Source organism: Aptenodytes forsteri, unplaced genomic scaffold (genome assembly GCF_000699145.1).
Source record: "Aptenodytes forsteri isolate BGI_AS27 unplaced genomic scaffold, ASM69914v1 Scaffold55, whole genome shotgun sequence".
Lineage (NCBI taxonomy): Eukaryota > Metazoa > Chordata > Aves > Sphenisciformes > Spheniscidae > Aptenodytes > Aptenodytes forsteri.
The window spans coordinates 9871593-9888745 of NW_008796063.1; positions in this window are offsets into that span (position 1 = coordinate 9871593).

Genomic DNA, 17153 nt, shown 5'->3' on the forward strand with positions numbered 1-17153 from the left:
GGCTGCCTGGGGGTCACCGCCCCGCGGCGTGGGGCTGTGGGGGTACGTAGCGAGTGTGCGGCACGGCGGTGCAGCAGGCAGGAAGCCACGCTGATGTCAGCGCGCTGCCGGGGTGAAACGGTGAGCACCACGCGGGACGCTGCCGGCAGGCACAGCTGCCCAGATGTGCTGGGGCAGGGGGGAGGTGGGTGGGGAAGCCGTGCCGGCCCGCCTGGATGCCAGGGGCCCCATCTGCAACAGGACCCGGGCACATCAGCTGGCGGCACAATTCCGCATCACCTCTGCGGTGGGCTGTGGGCAGCGGCATCGGGTGGCCGCAGGGTTTTGGAAGGAAACAGAATGGTGATGGGCCAGACACACAGGTTGAGGATGTGGGCGAGGCATGTCTGGAGAGCTCGGCCAGCAGGCTGGTAGTGCTGATGTCTCGTAAGGGCTGAGCTGCTGGCACAGACTTTGAAAGGTGGCTGGGTGGGAAGGGTTGTTTTGGCAAAAAAAAATCACAGAGGGTGGGATGGGCAGAGGCACAGGGAGGCGGGGTGGATGCACACACCTGGTTTCTTTGGAAATCAGACTGAAAACCACGTGCCAGGTCCCAGCACCAAACAGTGAGGTGTCAGCATAGTTGTTACCGGCTTTTTAGGTTGCGGCCTTTTGGGGGTTGATTTTTTCCAGCTTTCTTTTGCAGGGCTAGGGGAAAAAAAACCCTTTTAGACTAAAACAACTTCCTGCAGCTCTCGTGGGCGTCAGGCACTGAGTCCACAGCGCTCACACACAGGGCATCGTTCCCAACGGGAAGGTCCCCAATGCTGTGCAGCCTTCCCATCGTGTGCGTGGGCCGGGGCATGAAGCGCACAGAAAATCCGCCCGACGCTGGTTTTGCTTTGCTGCGAGGAATTAAACCGGGGCCAGCTGTGGCTCAATCCCTGCCCATGGACTTGGGCGTTTTCCAGCGAGGAGCAGGACGTTGCTGCCATCTGCCCAGGGAGGGACGAGCCGCGGTGCTCGCGGGGCCTCAGCGGGGACACCAGCTCGGTGATTCGCCTCTTCCAAACCTTAACCCCGCTTCCCAAGTGCATCTGAAAAGCAAACGCTGTGTAACACCCCTCCGAGGCCTTTTTCAGGGTCTCAGTGCCCATGGGAAGTGGAGAGAGATGTGCAGGGTGGCCCTGGGTGGCCCCGCACCTGGCGAGGCCCCGGTCCCCAACGGTTATCCCCAGCACGGCCTCGGGACCTGCTGGTCCCAGGGGAAGTGGAGACGCTGGGAAGGCCGGGGAGGGCAGGGGGGGCCGTGGGAAGAGGCTCGGTGTGTGCACGCCTGTCACGAGGAGGACGGGACTCAGCGAATCTCCGTGACCCGGCGAGTCCCAGGGGATGGGACTGCAGGGGGAAGACGGCTGTCGGAGCGAGCTTCCTCTGCTGCTCGGCAGCCTTGGCGAGAAGCGGAGCTGGATGCTCCCTGGAGAAACCAGCCCCAGCAGAGCCACCGCTCTAACCCCGCTGCCAGCCAAGGGCCTGATCCTGTCCCTGCATCCACCAGCACAAATCGGATGATGCTAAGTCCACGTGCAGGGGGCCTGCTTGCAAAGGGCATAAAATAAGGCAGTGGTGGGGGGTGAGGTGGGCACGGAGGTGTCTGAGCACCGGGACGGGATCGGCGTGAGAGAAATCTGCAGCCCAGGGAGCAGGTTAGCGTGGGCTGATGACCCGCTGTGCCTCGGATGGACACCGTGAGCAGTTTCGGGGCCTGGCTTCCTTGGGCTCGCAGCAGGGAGGCTTGAGGGGCACCTTGGGGTGTCCAGCCCACAGCCATGCATGATGCCACGCTGCCCTGTGTATCTGGGAGCAGGGGGCGCAGGACGGTGGGGTCACAGGGGGGTCCCCAGGCCTTGGCGCAGTGGCCGGACTCAGGACCGGAGCAGGATTGGATCCTGCCAGCAGATGGCAGCAGTAACCAGGGGGACACTGGGGACACTGGGGACAGTGCCACATGTCCCTCCTCTCATGCTCTAACCAAGCTGGCAGCCCCTTTAGCATCCCTGCCTGGCCACCTCCAGCACCACATCCCGCTCCTCGTCCCCTCTTCCCTTGCCTGGCTCCTTCCTGCTGTCCCGGCCGCGGTCCCTGCCCAGGGGCCGGGTCCCTTCTCCTCGCTTGTGGCTCACTCATGGCCCGCTTGTGACTTGCTGTCCCTGGCTGCTGGCTGAGCACATGTGGACACTGCAGGGGTGACAGCAGCACCCGCACCCGAGGAGCGAGCTGGGCTGGACGCTGGAGCAGTCTGCAGCCCCATTTCTGGGTTGGGAGCCAAACGCTCCTGCGTTCAGCCGGTTTCTGGGTGCCCCAGCCTGACTCACTGCCACGGAGCGGTATGGGGTACCCCGAACCCAGGAGGGGAGCAGGGCCCAGCGTGGTCGTTGGTATCTGAGCGGCATCATGCTGCCTCCAGGGAACCCCTCGAAGGGGCCACGAGCATCCTGGTACTGCAAAATTGGAAATGCCCGTCACCTCCTGGCCTCCACCTGCTTCATTCCCTGGGAAAACCCTTCTGCCTGCTCATGAGAAGCCCCAAATCTGCCCCATCCCATGTTCACCGGAGCACCCAGAAGGAGCCAGGGACCCCCGTGGTGCCCAGCTGCCAGCCATGAGGCAGTGCTGCAGAGCCCTGCAAGGCTCAGTCCGGGAGCCAACGGCTGACTAACCACCGGCCTGAGACATCTAAGAAACATCAAAACAAGTTCCCCCCCTCCATTTTCCCTCTTGTGCCTTGTCAAGTAGCCATATTTTGTATAGCACACACTATACCGGAGCAGGGAATAGTCTGTCCCTGCAGTGCCAGCCACGAGCGACGGGTGCTGAGCCGATGCCCGGTAGGGTGCAGTCCTGGGGGGTCTGTACCCCCATCCCTGTGTTCTGCGTGTCCCTGGTGTTCAGAGGGACCCAGAAGGTGCCACGTGGTTACCTCAGTTGGGTGTGGCAAGGTGCTCGGGGCTGCACACTGTGAGTATCAGCCCGGCTTGCAAGGAGATCCCAAGGGCCATGGAGGTGCAGTGGCTCACCCGAGGGTGCACAGCAGTGGGTGGGAAGGAGCCAACCCGGGGACCCCACCCTGCCCTGGGTTTGACCACCAGCCCATGCTGCCTTTCCTTCCACACAGAGGAGTTTCATGACCCTGGGGACAGGCAGAGGAGGGTGCAGCTGGCTCTGGCATCACCCTTTCCCCTCTGTACGGCTGCCCCTGGGCTGCGTGGCGGGCGCTGGGAGCTGCCTGGAGCTCCTGCCGCCTCCCGGGTTGCCCAATCTGCCGAGCCCGTTTCATCAACATCCTGTGTTTACCTGGCTGCAAAATCCCCACGCAACGAGGGAGGAAGAGGAGGGAGGGGAGCCTCTTCCCCTTCCGCTGCGGGCCCGGGGAACTTTGTTAAGGAGGTGATCTCGGGCTCCCCAGCTCCTCTCCGGCCAGTGCCTTCTGCAGCTCCTTGCTGTGCCATGGCCCAAGGTGCCATTTGGGGGAGGACGGGAGAGGAGGGGGTGTCTCAAGCCTTCCCGTGGCTTGAGATCCCGTAAGCCAGGCCTGGATGGTGGCGGGGCTGGGTGATGCGAGCTGGCTCACACTGCAGACCCCGGTGTGCACAGGAGCTTTGCTCCTGCCAGTCAGCAGGGACAGGGACGGGTCCTGCCTCTCCACGCACCACCGCGCCCAGCGGTCGGCAATGCAGCACAGCCCAACGTACACCGTGCTTCCCCTTGCACCGCTGCAAAAGGAAACCCACGGCACGACACCGCCCCGAGCAAGCCGCAGAGAAAGGGGGCTGGTGTGATACTACAGGCAGTTTTCCCGAGAAGAAACCCCGCAGCCCATTCGCCTCCGGCTCTATCTGTCCCCGGCAGCGGAGAGCTGCCCGCCGAACCGAGTGGCCGTGCAAAGTGTACCGCGGGCTGGCCGTGGTGGCCACCATGCTCTCCTCACACCCACGCACAGCCTGTGCACCAGGCGTGGGGCAACTCCTCTTGCCTCATCAGGAAGGCAGCCCCGGTGCTGCCGACTCAGCGCTGCCGGGTCTGTGTTTGGCTGGAGATGGAGCCGGAAAGATGAGGTGGTGGGGAGGAAGGGGGAGGGAAGATAAAGTGAAGAAGGGAGGAGAAAGGGTGATCCATCACGCCAGCCACCAGCTGCCCTCCAGTGAGCCCCTGGAGACCAGAATAAATGTCCTGCACTGGCACAGCAAGCGGGGCCAGGGTGGGAATGCTGGCCCTGGGCTGCTCGTTGGGAACTGGCTACTCCCCTGGGGTGCCAGCAGTGCTGGGGCACAGAGAGCGAGGTGACGGGGTGATGCACTCCGGCAGCGGGGCTAGCCTGGGGTGGCTGGGGGACACAGCCTGGCTTGAAGCTCACGCCTGGGATGCTGCATGTGGATAAAGCCAGGCACACGGGTCAGCAGCCGGCACTACTGACGCATGCACTGCGCAGAGGTGTCACATTGCCCATAGCTGCCTGTGTGCGTGGGGACCGGTACTGACGCATGCCCAGGGCACGGGACGCGATGGGGATCCTCTGCCTCTCAAGGAAGTGGGTGCCCCGCTGAGGCCTCACACGGAGGGGAAGCAACATCCCGGGGTAGAAAATGCCACATCAGTGCCCGTAAACAGGAGTTCAGAGTCAGCACTTTCCCCCTGGAGCAGAAGCCACGTTGGTAACTCCTGAGCATCAGACTTGTCCTTCTGTGTAACCCTACTTCTCTACAAAGCCCAGCCCACACCGAGGAGCTTGTGTCACCATTTACACGCTGGTGTAACTGAGCATGGCCAGTGCTGGGAGGATCAGACCCCTCTGAACCCCTCATCATCCTGCAGGACCTGTACGAAAGCATTTACAGGAGGGGCAGCCAGCAGACCCAGAGCCAGTTTGCCATGCTTCGTCCAACGCGGCTACAAGAGGCCCCTTGAGGTCCTGGTGGCCTCCAGCCATGGAGTCGCATCTCCTCAGGGTCGACACAGGTGGTTGGGGCTGGTATTAGGGTTTCTGGGCTAGTAAATCAGAGTGGGTCCCGTTTGCCTGTGGTGTAGGTAAGATGGGAAGTGGTACCGTGCTCCCCAGCTCCCGCGGGGGAAGCCCAAGAACGGGGGACCTCAGTTTTGACACTTGTGCCTGTTCTTGACGATGGATCTGGAAAAGGACTGGAAATCTTGAAGTCTTGGATGTGAAATTCAACCCAAATCTGCAGGAAAGGGTCACTGAGGAGGCAGGTCATCCCAAACAGCCTCCTTGAGGGGATGTGCAGCCTTGGATGGTGGCCAGGGCCAGCCTCCTGAGAATGGGTCAAACACTGTTTTTGTGGAGGGGGGAGAGTCCAGACACAACGAGCAGCAGCCTTAGAGGCACCGACACCGAACGCTTCCCGCAGGGCTCCCAGGACTCAGTTTTGGGCTGATGGATGCGAGCAGTGCCGGTGCCTGGCTCTGGGGACAGGCGCTGCGTCTGTTTTGGTTCAGGGACACAGCTGTGATGGAGACTCAGGTGAGGATCATTTACAGAGATGTTAACTGTTAATGAGTTAACTATCAGGGCCAGCAACAGCTGAAGGCTGTTCGGCTCCCTGGGACCTCTAAAAGGAGATGGAGGCCATTAGCTAGGCTTGGGCTGATGAGGAGGGGCTCCTGGGATCCTCCTGTTCCCTGGGATGGTTCCCCTTGGCAGCCTGGGACACTCCAAGAGCAGGAAGGTGGGCTGTCCCTCTGCCTGTAAGGTGTCCTCCCTCCAGCTGGCTGTGGCTTCCCTGTGTGTGACCTGGAGAGGACTGAGCCATGCAGCTCTACCTGGATCACACACTTGGTGCCTGGCTGGAAGCAGATCTCGTTGTGTGTTCCATGGCTGTGGTATGCTGGTCCTTGGGCTCTGCCCTGAGACCTTACTGTGGTTACTGACATAGCTGGGAGTAACTCTGAGACCTGCTGGGTGCTCTTATCCAAGTCAACCCCGGTTCTGCTTTAAGCTGTGTGAGCAATGTTTTTCCGCTGAACCTGCTGAGTGCTGCTCTGGAAATGTCTGACGAGGCTTCCAGGGTGAGAGAAGATGGTGGCATCTGGCCTCCAATCTTCCTCCTTGGTGTTGGGCTGCCCATGTGGGTTATGGGGAAGGTGAGGTCCCCATACCGATGTTATCTGGGCAGACTGGTGCTGCAGCACGTATGGGAGCTGAGATTTCTCTGCCATCTCTTGTGGGTCCTAAGGAGCCATCCCCATGGTGGGGCTGGAAACCCACCATGCTGCACGCTGTCAGCACAGCATGAAAGTGGAGAGGGTTACATCACTGCTTTGATTTGCACAGGACAGAAATCAGAAGGGTCCCTTTAACTGGAAGCTCCAAAGAGATCGGGCAGGGAGGCGTGGAGTTTGGGTGTGGAGGCTATTTGCCCTCAGTGTTTGCCATGGAGGAAGGCTCCTCACCCTGAGCAGGCAGCATGGGGCGGCAGAAGTAACCACCCGTGGGCAGGGGAGCTCTGTGGCTCCCAAAGGGATTGTTTTAGGGGAACCGTGAGTTTGTTCGCATCCAGACGCAGCCTGGTGCTTGAACAGATTCTGAGAAGCTCCCCCTCAACAACGGCATCTGTTATTTTTCTAGGATTTAAAAAGAAAAAACCAACCAAGAAGCCTTGCGACGCGTGTGTAGGTGAGGGGACCGTGCTGTCACCGCTGTGACTCACTGGGGAGGTCTGTGATTTCCGAGAACAAAAATGATGGAGGGAGAAATTGTGAATGATCACTTGCAGAGGGGTGGCTGAGCTCTCCACCAGAGAACTAGTCAAATTTCGGTTCCTCCTTAGGGCTGGTTTGTTAACAAGGAGTTATTAATAACCAATTAAGCCAGAGCTTAAGCACGTCATGCCTTCCTCTGGAATTGTGGCAAGAGTGTCTGCGGTTCCTCCCACGTCATGCCTTCCTCTGGTATTGTGGCAAGAGTGTCTGCGGTTCCTCCTTCGGCACCGTACCCACCCTGTTCCTTTGGCCAGAGGAGTGCGGGGGGCTGATTTGGGCAGGTGCCTTGTCACCGCAGGGCTGCTCTGGGGGGACATGCCCGGGGGACGCTTCCCAGGCAGGGATGTGGGGGACCACCGGTGCAGAGGTGACTTGGGACTCGGCTGTGGTGCGTTTGGCTCCCTTTGGCTGAGCTCATGGCGCCTAGGGGAGCGGGTGCGCAGAAGAGGAGCCCTGCGTGGCAGGTTTTCGGTTGGTGCCAGGGCAGATGGTGTGAGTCAGCCGTGGGGACAGCCCGGGGCAGAAGGCCAGCGGCCGGAGGGAGGAGGCTTGCTCGCCTGCCACTTCCTTGGGCTGAGGATGTGCGTGTTGCTGCATCCCCGGCCGGGCTGGCGATGCGCCGGGCAGCAGGGAGGAGGCAGGCAGGCTGTTAGAGCGGGCCCGCCGGGATAATTCACGGAGTGCCGGATGCGCTGTAAAACCCGAGAGAATCTGGGCACTGTGCTCCTCCTGAAACCGCCTATTCAGGGGAGAGATGGGGTAGACAAGAGGGAGGAAGCGGAGGGAAGATGGAGCACTGAAGCCTTCTGTGTCCGTCCGGTGACGGATGCAGGTGCAGCTGCGGATTCCCCGGATGCTCTGGCTGCTCTGCACCGCCCTTTCCTGCGGGGAAGGAGGAGATGCACTCAGGAGACCCCCCCCGGGCTCCCAGAGCCCCCAGCTCTGCTTTCACTCTGATTTATTCCTGCTGCCACAATGTCTGGTGCAGCCTTTTTTCCTATAGAGCTGGGCCTTGAGGTGGCAGGTCTGTGTGGATTCTCTGAAGTCTGATATAGGGTTGAGCAGTTCCTCATTAGTATGACCTCTCTCTCCTCCCCAGCTGCCAATCTTCAGGAAATGTTTAGAAATGAAGTAGCTGTGAAAACTCTGCCCAGCCTGTCATCAGCTTGGTCTGAAATGAGCAAACAGCCTCAAAGGTTACGAGGGGGAATCCACATGCGTGGCCTTGCCTGTCCCTACCCACGCAGTGCTACTGCATCTGCTTCCCTTCTTTAGAAAACCGAGCTAAATAAAGCTGCTGCCATTGCTTTGGTGGCACAGCGCTTGCTCATGCTATTTTCCTGAGTGGTGCTTTTGCCCATGTAAGGCAAGAGGAAAGAATGAGTGAAGGTTTTTGGGAGGCTACAATAAAACTGATGGACTCTTCCCTGGGGCTGTGTTGGATTGTGATTTCTGACACATCAGCTGTGGAAATCCAGGGTAATTACACTAAAGCCTCTCCAGATATCTGCCTGTGTAAATGAGACCGGGATCTGGCCTGAATGTTTTAAAGAAAAACTGCCCAGGGGATAGCTCCAAGATGCATGCTCTTGCTTTCTGCCTCTCTTAGCAAATGCTACATGCAGCACTCCTGCAAGGCAATTGTTAATTTAAAATGGAAAGTTGAGGCACTGCTTTTTTTTTTTTTTTTGGAAACATTCCTGCAGTGCTGGAAATGACAGCATTTGTTTCGATGAAAGAGTTCGAGATCCCCAGGAAACCAGCGACCTAGGCCACCTCCCCGTGAAGCTGGTGGCAAAGGAACAGCATGGCTGGCCTCACCCTGCAGCGTGGCTCCGGCAGGGCTCGTGGGTTGAGTATGTAAGGCACTAACATTAGCACAGGTAATAAAAGCCCTTCCCATGTAGGTGTACATATGGCACACGAATACATATAGATGCACTTGCAATATCTAGCAAAGTATACAGCAAAATACTCTGTTATATGTCTGTGTTTATATAAAGTGTTCCTTTCAGCGAGCATCTGAAATGCAGATTTGCTGTCTTCCTTCCCTCTCAGGCTGAAAGAGGAACTGGGTTTGGGTTTTGCTGGCTTTTGGGCTTTGCTGGGGAGCTGTGGCTGGCTGACAGTCTTGGTCATTACAAGCTTTGCATGTCCAAGTGCCTTGCCAGCTTGTGGCACTACTGATTAGGTGGCAGCAGGATGTGACAGTGTTAAGTTCACATGTTATCTTGTCATATTAATGTTACATGATGGTGTCCTGATGTGCTGGAGAAGCATTTGGGGGGGGGGGGGGCTCCTGAGTGCATTATGCTGAATGGCCCTGGTGGTCCTCCCAGATGCAGGGACTGGGATTTTAGCCTCTCTGGACTTGCCTGGGAGCAGGGGGTTGGAGGCACCACAGGGCACCTGATTCCTTGCAAGGGCTCAGATGAGCAATTAGGGCAAGATCTTGGGCAAGCGCCAGCTCCAAGCAGACCAGGCAGAGCGGAGGGCAGCATGCAGGAGATAGGGCTGACTGCTGCCCTTTGCTGGCAGCGCTGTGGAGGAAGAGGAGGCACCACGGGGTGGCTGGAGGAGCTCGGGGAACCTGTGGAGCAGCAGGAACAGCCAGGACTGAGCGCACTCAGCACAAAGGGCTGGAGTCACTTCTGGGAGACCCTCAAAAATGGCTACAGGCCCTCTCCAGCCTGGGCACCTGCGTTTTCTTCCTCTGGAGACCAGGGAATCAACTCAAGGTCTGTAGTCCAAGCTGGTATCTGCTGGGATATCTTCCTCAGCTGGAATCAGCAATGCAGCCTCCAGTGGTTTGCAGCTGTACTGTTCTTGGCTCCCCAGGGCAGAGACATTTACTGCTTCAGTAAATCATTTTAGCATGTGTTTAAATTGACTTGTGTAGGATGGGCTCTGAGCACCCCTGGGTGCTGAAGGCTTAAAAAACATGCCACCTGCCTACAAGGCTCAGTAGAGGCTTTAGCCTTGAGGGTGTAAAACATGCTGGTTCATGGAGAGTCTGGGGAAAGGCATACAGGGATGGAGCTTTCAGGAGAAACCTGTGACAGCCCGTTCAGGAGAGCTGAGAAACAGCATGAGTGCTGCGCTTGGCCTCTGCTTTCAAAGATGACATCCATGCAGGTTTGCAGTGCAGAGCTGGGAGCCAGCGTGTGGGAAGATAAGAGCATCCGTCCTGCTTAAAACCAAAGGTATCCAGTCCAGAATCCCACCCCCAGTAGTGGTCGATAAGTGAATGCTGGGGGGCAAGTATTGGAAACGGGTAAGCAGACACTATTTCCTTGTCACGTTCTCCTAGGACCCAGCAGTGTGGGGCTTGGACACTTCCTGAACCAGAGCTGTGTCTGTAAGAAGTATCTTGAAATGACAGCTTCTCCAGTGTCCTGACTCCCCCCAGGCTCTGATCTCACAGCAAAATGGGAGGTCTTGCCCTGCCGGGGGGGAAGATGTTGGAGTCTCATGTTTCTTCCTCATAATAACCAAGTGCAAGCTGGAAAAGCTGGTGCAGACCCACTTCTCGCAACATGCCTGTAATGAAGGATTACAAGCAGAATAACAGGGAGCAAGACACACAGGGCATTTGCGTGGAAGCATCTGTCAGTTTTCTTTTGAGGATCAGATTGGTGGCTTCAGCGGAGGAAATCATCTGCACAGCACAGCCCTTCCTTTCCAAGTGGTTAAGACCCTGCTGAGTGTAAAGCCCTTTTAAGCCTAGCTGTGCAGGTGTCGCGAACTGTTCTTCCATCCCACCGGTGACAGATGTGGGATTTTCAATACATCAGGCAGTTTAGGCTTATTTGGCTCTCATCCTTACTGATTGGGTTATTCAGTTTATGCATCTCGCCGAAGGCCACTTTAAGTATTGCTAAAATCTATTGTGGCTGCACCATGGTTTGCACCCCCCATCTCCCCAACATGCTCTGAGTGACGTGCAAGCATAAAAAGAGGCTTCTCGAGGGTTAGAGGACACCTACTGTCTGTAGCAACTTGCTTTGCAGTTATTTCTGATTGAGGTTGAGGCCGTTGTGGTTTGTGCCCCCAGAAGAAACAAGGCTGTGCACAGCCAGTTCCCAGCAGCGCTGGTGTTTGCCTTTTACCTTCTCTGATCACAGAGATGTTTGATTTCTAAAGATCAGAAGGGAATGGGTTCCTTTGACTTCCTGTAATGTTCGCAAGGTCAGGGAGCAATCCTGTATTTCTCCATCTCATTCAGTCTGTAAGAATGTGGAAGCTCGTAGGAGTATTAATTACAGCCAATTATAATCTGCTTGACTAGCCAAGATGCTCAAATAGCTACTGAAACCCACTGTTGTTGAAGATGGACATTTTTCTTCAACCAAGGAAGCCTTCTGGTTTTAAAGAGCTCACAGAACAGTTGTTCAGCAGGACTGATCTGTGGAGCAGCTTGGTCGGATAGTGTTAGAATTTAACATGTTCCTGAGAAATTCTTGCCTGCAGTGCTGTGCAGTTTGTTTGCTTTGTGGAGTCCTGATGGCTTGTCATGAATCTCTTCCAGCCCAGCTGGTGAATTTTTTAATCTGCTTGTTGATTACATGGGGACCATGTATTTACAGCTCTGCACTGTTTAGTTTTTTGCATTATGAAAACACCTGGGAAGCCCTGCTGAGGATGAGATGCTCTTTGTGATGGGGCGGCAGTGACAAGCTTGGAGTCACGACCACGAATTCAGATATGAAAGTTGCAACTGGATTTGTGAGCCTGGGAACGGAGGAAGTCACTTGCAGAAGTGGGAATCGGAAAGCTAGAAATTGGGCCAAGTAATTAAGCAACTGGCTGGGTGCTGCGCAAACACAAACCAAATAGACAGCCCTCAGTTTTCATCTGTCAAGGGGAAAAACTACCAGCTTTTCAGCTGTGATAATCAGTGATGGGCATCCAGCTGTAATCCAGGGACATGGCAGCACTGTGTTACCAATCCCTTGGTTTAAAAGAGACAGAGCTCAAAACGCCTGCAGCTTCCAATACTTGGTCTGCTTCAGGGGTCCCGTCTTTGCTACTGTGACTGAGAGCAATACTATGAAATTTGAGCTAAAAATGGCTGCAGCTGTACAGCTTAGTTCCCAGGGTTATAAGCTGATGTGGCTTTCCAGACAGCCCGTGCTGCCAGGCATAGCTTACTGTTGGGTGCTCTGGGAGCAGAGCACACATGAAGGAAGCTCCTGTTGACCAGACGATGCCCCAAGTCTCTGTGCGTGAGCACCACAGCGTGTGGTGCGATAATGCTGATTTCAGTCTTGGTACCCCTGATTCACCCCAAATAAGTGGTAGATGAATCACTGCACCTACCTTCTGTGGGCAAGGTGGTGCTTTTCTCATGGGCCCTGGATTTTTGTGCTTAAACGTGAAACTCTTTTTGTACTTGAGTGTACCATGTCCTCTGACAGCAGTGACCACTGGTTGGCTGCTTGGTTGTAGGTACACTTCACTTCTCGCCCACCCCTTCTAGCAGTGTACAAAGTCTTTTGCCTCCCTCTCCAGCCAGATAGGCCCAGCCTAAATCACTGTCCCAGCCCACCAGGAGGAGAGGAGACCCAGCTTCCAGATGATGCTACAGAGCCAGGAGCACAGCTCCTCTTGCTCTCCTGATACTTTCCTCATCGTGAGCCCCACAGGGCGGTTTCCCTCAAGGTGAGAAACAGCTGGGAGGAGTGAGGATAATCCCCGGCCACGTGAGATCCTTGTGCAAGAGTACAAGTCATCCTGAGGTTTGGCTGTTATTACGATGCCTCGATCGGTCTGAGGATGGGCCTAGGGCGGAAGGGAGGGCCCAACTCTTTGGGTGACATTCTTTGGGTGGCTGCAGGAATGATGAAGAAGAACTCTGATGGGTGACGTTATCCATCAGCTCCTTCCTGCCAGGAAGTCCTCTCGTCATGGCAAGGAGGAAGCCAAGAGGGATGGTACAAACCGTATCAACCGCAAGGGAATCCTTGTCCTCCAGCACGGGCTTACAGGGTCTGACTTGGTGACTTGCTTTAGGGGACCAGACGGTAACGTTCAGTGAGCCCATCTTCACTACAAATACCCTGGGCCTGAGTCTGCCACTCAAAACCATGCAGACGGTACCAATGGGTGAGTGCTCCCAGCCTGGGAACACGCAGCAAATCCAGGCTCTTTAGGTCGAATGTGCTGATTTTATCTTATTACACAAGAAAAATACCTCCTCACCAGTCAGTGGGGCCTTGCAGTGGTCCTGTCCCCTCCTTTCTGCTGATGTGGGTGCTCATCTGACCTTCTGGTGAGCTGGTTCAGGGAGCTAAACTTGCTCAGAAGTAACCCTTCCCCCCCCCCCAAAGTGATTAGTCTTCACCACAGATGGTATAAGCTGGTGTTGGTGGTAGGGAGGGAATGGGAATGGGTGGCTGGGGGTGGTGGAGGAAGGGCAGGAACCACAACACCCTGACTTAGGTCAATTAAAACTGTTGTGGAATTTCACCCTGAGGCTTTAGTGGGATTTAATGTAAGCAGTGCAGTAGCCTTGGCTTCTCGATGTGGCATGGGGAGAAACTGCACCTACAGAGCAGTAAGGAGAAAGGAATGAGGGAAGGTGCCCGCAGATGAGAACGGCTCTAACTTCTAAAGAAACACAACACTTGGTAATTACTAGAACTAAGCACATTTCAAACGTCACCGCCTCTTGCACTGTCAGTGCATATTCATTTCGAGAAAAACAGAATGTGCTGGGGTTGCATTCTCTCTTCTTTTCATGAATCTGCTAACGTGTTCAGAAAAGGTCTGTTTTGAAAGCCTATATTAGAGGTGTGTTAATTTTGAACTTGTCAAAATGAACATTTGCATTGGAAACAGTTCTACAAGTTTGTCTGCATGACAAATGAAACTAAAACCCTCACGGTGGCTGTAAGCATGCTCTATTCTGATTAAACTCGAGTAGATTCCAGCTGAACTCAGGCACAGGCTTACTGGGCTGTACTCTCCCCCATTCACCATCCTTCTGATTTTGCTCCTTGTAACTCCAGTTATTTAAAGATGTTTGAAGAAATAACCTAAACCAAACTAAATATGATGGGAACTAAACTTTTATTTTGGTTCTCCTCGGCTTGTAGACAAATCCCGTATGTGTGGTAGGGCTGCAGACCCTGTGGATTCATGTGTCTAATCAAAGCAGGCAAGAGTGTAACTCAGACTTTGCATATTTCAATGGAATATTCATGAATCCAGGAGGGAATAACCTGGGGTGAACATCACTTTGTATGAACCTGAATATATTCTGTATGACTGTCAGCGACACACAGACAGCTCAGAAAATTCAGAAAAGGGCCTGTGCTTGTTGAGAAATGTCTCGCTGCTTTGGCTCCAAGGACAATAATGATTGCATTTGCCCAGATTCTCATTTAATTAGCAGATTTCCAAAATCGGGCACTAAAGGACTTAAGTCGCTATTTATCCCACGTGGAAGCATGTGGCTTCCCAGGGAGGCTGAGAAATGCCAGCTCCCACTGGAGTTGGTGCGAGTGGAGGGTGCCCAACTTCCCGAGACACAAGGCAGGTTCTTACTTGGCTACTTAATACGGACTTAAGTGCTGGACATTAAACACACCTTCGTTAGATGATGCTAGTCTCTATTTTTGGATTGATTCCTTTGAAGACCTATAGGTTAGGAGTGGGAAGGAAAATCGGTAATGGAGCAAAAATGACTGTGATTTGGAGATCGGATTGCATACAGCTAGAGCCATGCGTCAGGATAATGAGATTGTCTTGTTTGGTTACAAGCACTGGAGACAGAAGCAGAAAATGTGATCCACCAAGCCAGCTCTCAGGAAATGAGAAACAATAGAGTGAGGAAATCAAATTTCAAACTGCAGGGACATATTTATCAAGTTTTCCTTAGAATTTTTGCAGACCTTTTTGGTGTTCTCTGTGCAGCTTTTTTTTTGCTGTATTTTTTCAGTCAGCCGACATATGGCTGGAGGATTAGATCACTGTAAAGCACTGTTGTTTGTGACCTATTTGTTAATGCGGGGCTGGGGTCAGCAAGAGGAGACGAATGTACTTGTCATTGTTCAGTGCTGTTCCTGTTGTCACTCACACCGTGGCCAGACATTTGGAACAAACTCATTAGCTAATTAGTGGTGTGCTCAGCCCCACGTGGCGGTAGTCGCTGTGTGGGCGATATTCACGTTATGGCTGGGGGACAGGCCCTCCTGTGGCTTCCTGGCAGCCGCTCTTCGCTAGGTTGGTTGGGAGGGCAGCCGTGGCCGGGCAGAGCTGGGGGAGGCTGTGCCTGCCTTGTCTTTGCCGGGCGAATCTCTTGCATACCAGACATCGCACTGCAGCACCGCTCGTTATCCTCCTGCTCCTTGCCATGCAACAGCCCCTCTACTCCCACTCGCTGGATCCGCTGCCGCCATCTGCTTTCTCTGCGTGGACTACCCTGCTGCCGGCGCAGCTACCAGGGAGGTGCCACGGCTATCGGCTTCTGATGTCGAACTCATACTGCAAATAATGGCCTTGAACTCTGGCTCTGCCAACACAGCTGAAATGTTGTGGCTGGGAATGATTTGATAGAGTGGCTCGGGTCAACATCCAAGGCGTGGTACAGCCTGCTCGAAAGAGGGATGGGGCAGCGCTGGGGTGGAAACCTTTCTACACTAGCTCCTGGGTTTAAAATCACAGGACAAATAGCAGTGACCTCCTGTTGCTAATATGAAAAAAGGGCCATAGATCCACTGCCACGAGTCCCCTCTCACTGGGGATGTCCTCAGGGGACTGCCAGAAGGGCGGTCGTCCCTTTGCAGCCTGGGCAAATCTCTGCTGGTGCAGCTGTATCAATTGGGTACCTGACCAGTCTAGCAGGAACACTACGATTTAAGGCATTAACACGCGTGTAATAAAAAAAGTGTAATTTTACTTGGCTGGCTTGTTTTGCTTGCACTAAGTGGCTTGATCTGGTTGATAGAAAATACAGTTTTGTTGACACAGGCGTGCCAGCTGTAGGAGCTCTTTGCTGGGTTCGTTGACTCGTACGCTTACGCTGTAGACAGAGACAGCTGGGATGGAGCTGGGAATGGAGAGGAAGCCACCTCCTGCTTCGGAGAGTCGTCTGCCCAGACCTGGAAGGAAGGCAGGCAGGAGAGAAGGCAGCAGGAACAATCTTGTTCTTCCCGTTTTATTTTAACCAAGAGCTTTCTTCTCGTTCTTTACAGCTGTCAGCACCTAATCATTAGGATTAATGAACGCACACGGAAACATTAGGTTTCCATCATTGCCGTTTTCTTCTAAAGAAGAAAAGAGGGAAGTATTCTTTCAGCTCCTGCTGATAGCATCAGATGTGTGCCGATCCTTTATTTTTTTCACCCAGCATTTAATTCTGCCTAGCTCTCCTAGCTCAAGGTTAACAGCTAAGCCAGCATCGCAGCTAGCTGCAGGAAGACTTGGCTTCCCAGCTACCAGATGGTATTCAAAGCATTTGAACTTGCAGCATTTCTAACCAAGTTGCTTTTAACGCAGCTTACTTGGTGTTTCACTGCAGTCCCCGTTCTTCCGTATTTAAACCTCGATCCGTCTCCTATTGAGGTCAGCGGGAATTTCGCTACTGACTCCATGGGAGAAAGGGCTGGGCCGTAAGTTTGCAGCGCTCGGCCTGACCTTCCTTTCACTTGAAAAGCAATACCTTATAAACTGGATTTTGTTCCAAGTTTACTGTGTTTTGTTATGCTTTAGTAAGGCAGGATTCCTCAAGAATTTGGGTTTTAAATGACCGGTAGCAGTACCCGGAGCCAGCTGTAACACGAGCAGAATCCTGCGAGCCAGCTTCTCCCCTGACCCGCACCAACCCCAACCGTCTCCTGAACAGCGATGTCCCGTTTCCTTGAATTGTCTCACGGTTTTACGATGGGAACAAATATATTCAGGGAGAACTACAATGAGACCACTAACCTCCTCCAACCTGCGATCCCGGACACAGGTTTAGTCATTATCCCCAGAGGGGAAGGACTGTGCTCCAACCCACCCAGACTGCCCGGCTCCTCCTGCCGAGTTCATGCCCGTGCGTCTCCACCGAGCTCCCCTTCTGATGGAAGGGGACACACCAAGTGTGGCAACCAGAAATCTCCCTCTCGCCATCCTGAAGCGTCCCCCGATCCATAAATGCTGTTATTTTGTATTGGCGTCTTCGGCAGGAGGGGGAAAGGTGCGGTAACCGCACTGCGTGAGGAGATGGGAGCCGCTTTGGGGCCTGGCAGCCCACCCGGGGCCCTCCTTTTTGGGGGATCCCCTCTCCCGCCTGCAAAGCAGGGCTTCCCCGCCCTGAAATCGGTTTCCCCTCGGAGACAAGAGCGAGGAGGGGGCTCCCCTCGGCTTCCCAAGGCCTTGCCAGGCGTTTTCCTTCCATCAGATGTGGCAACGGG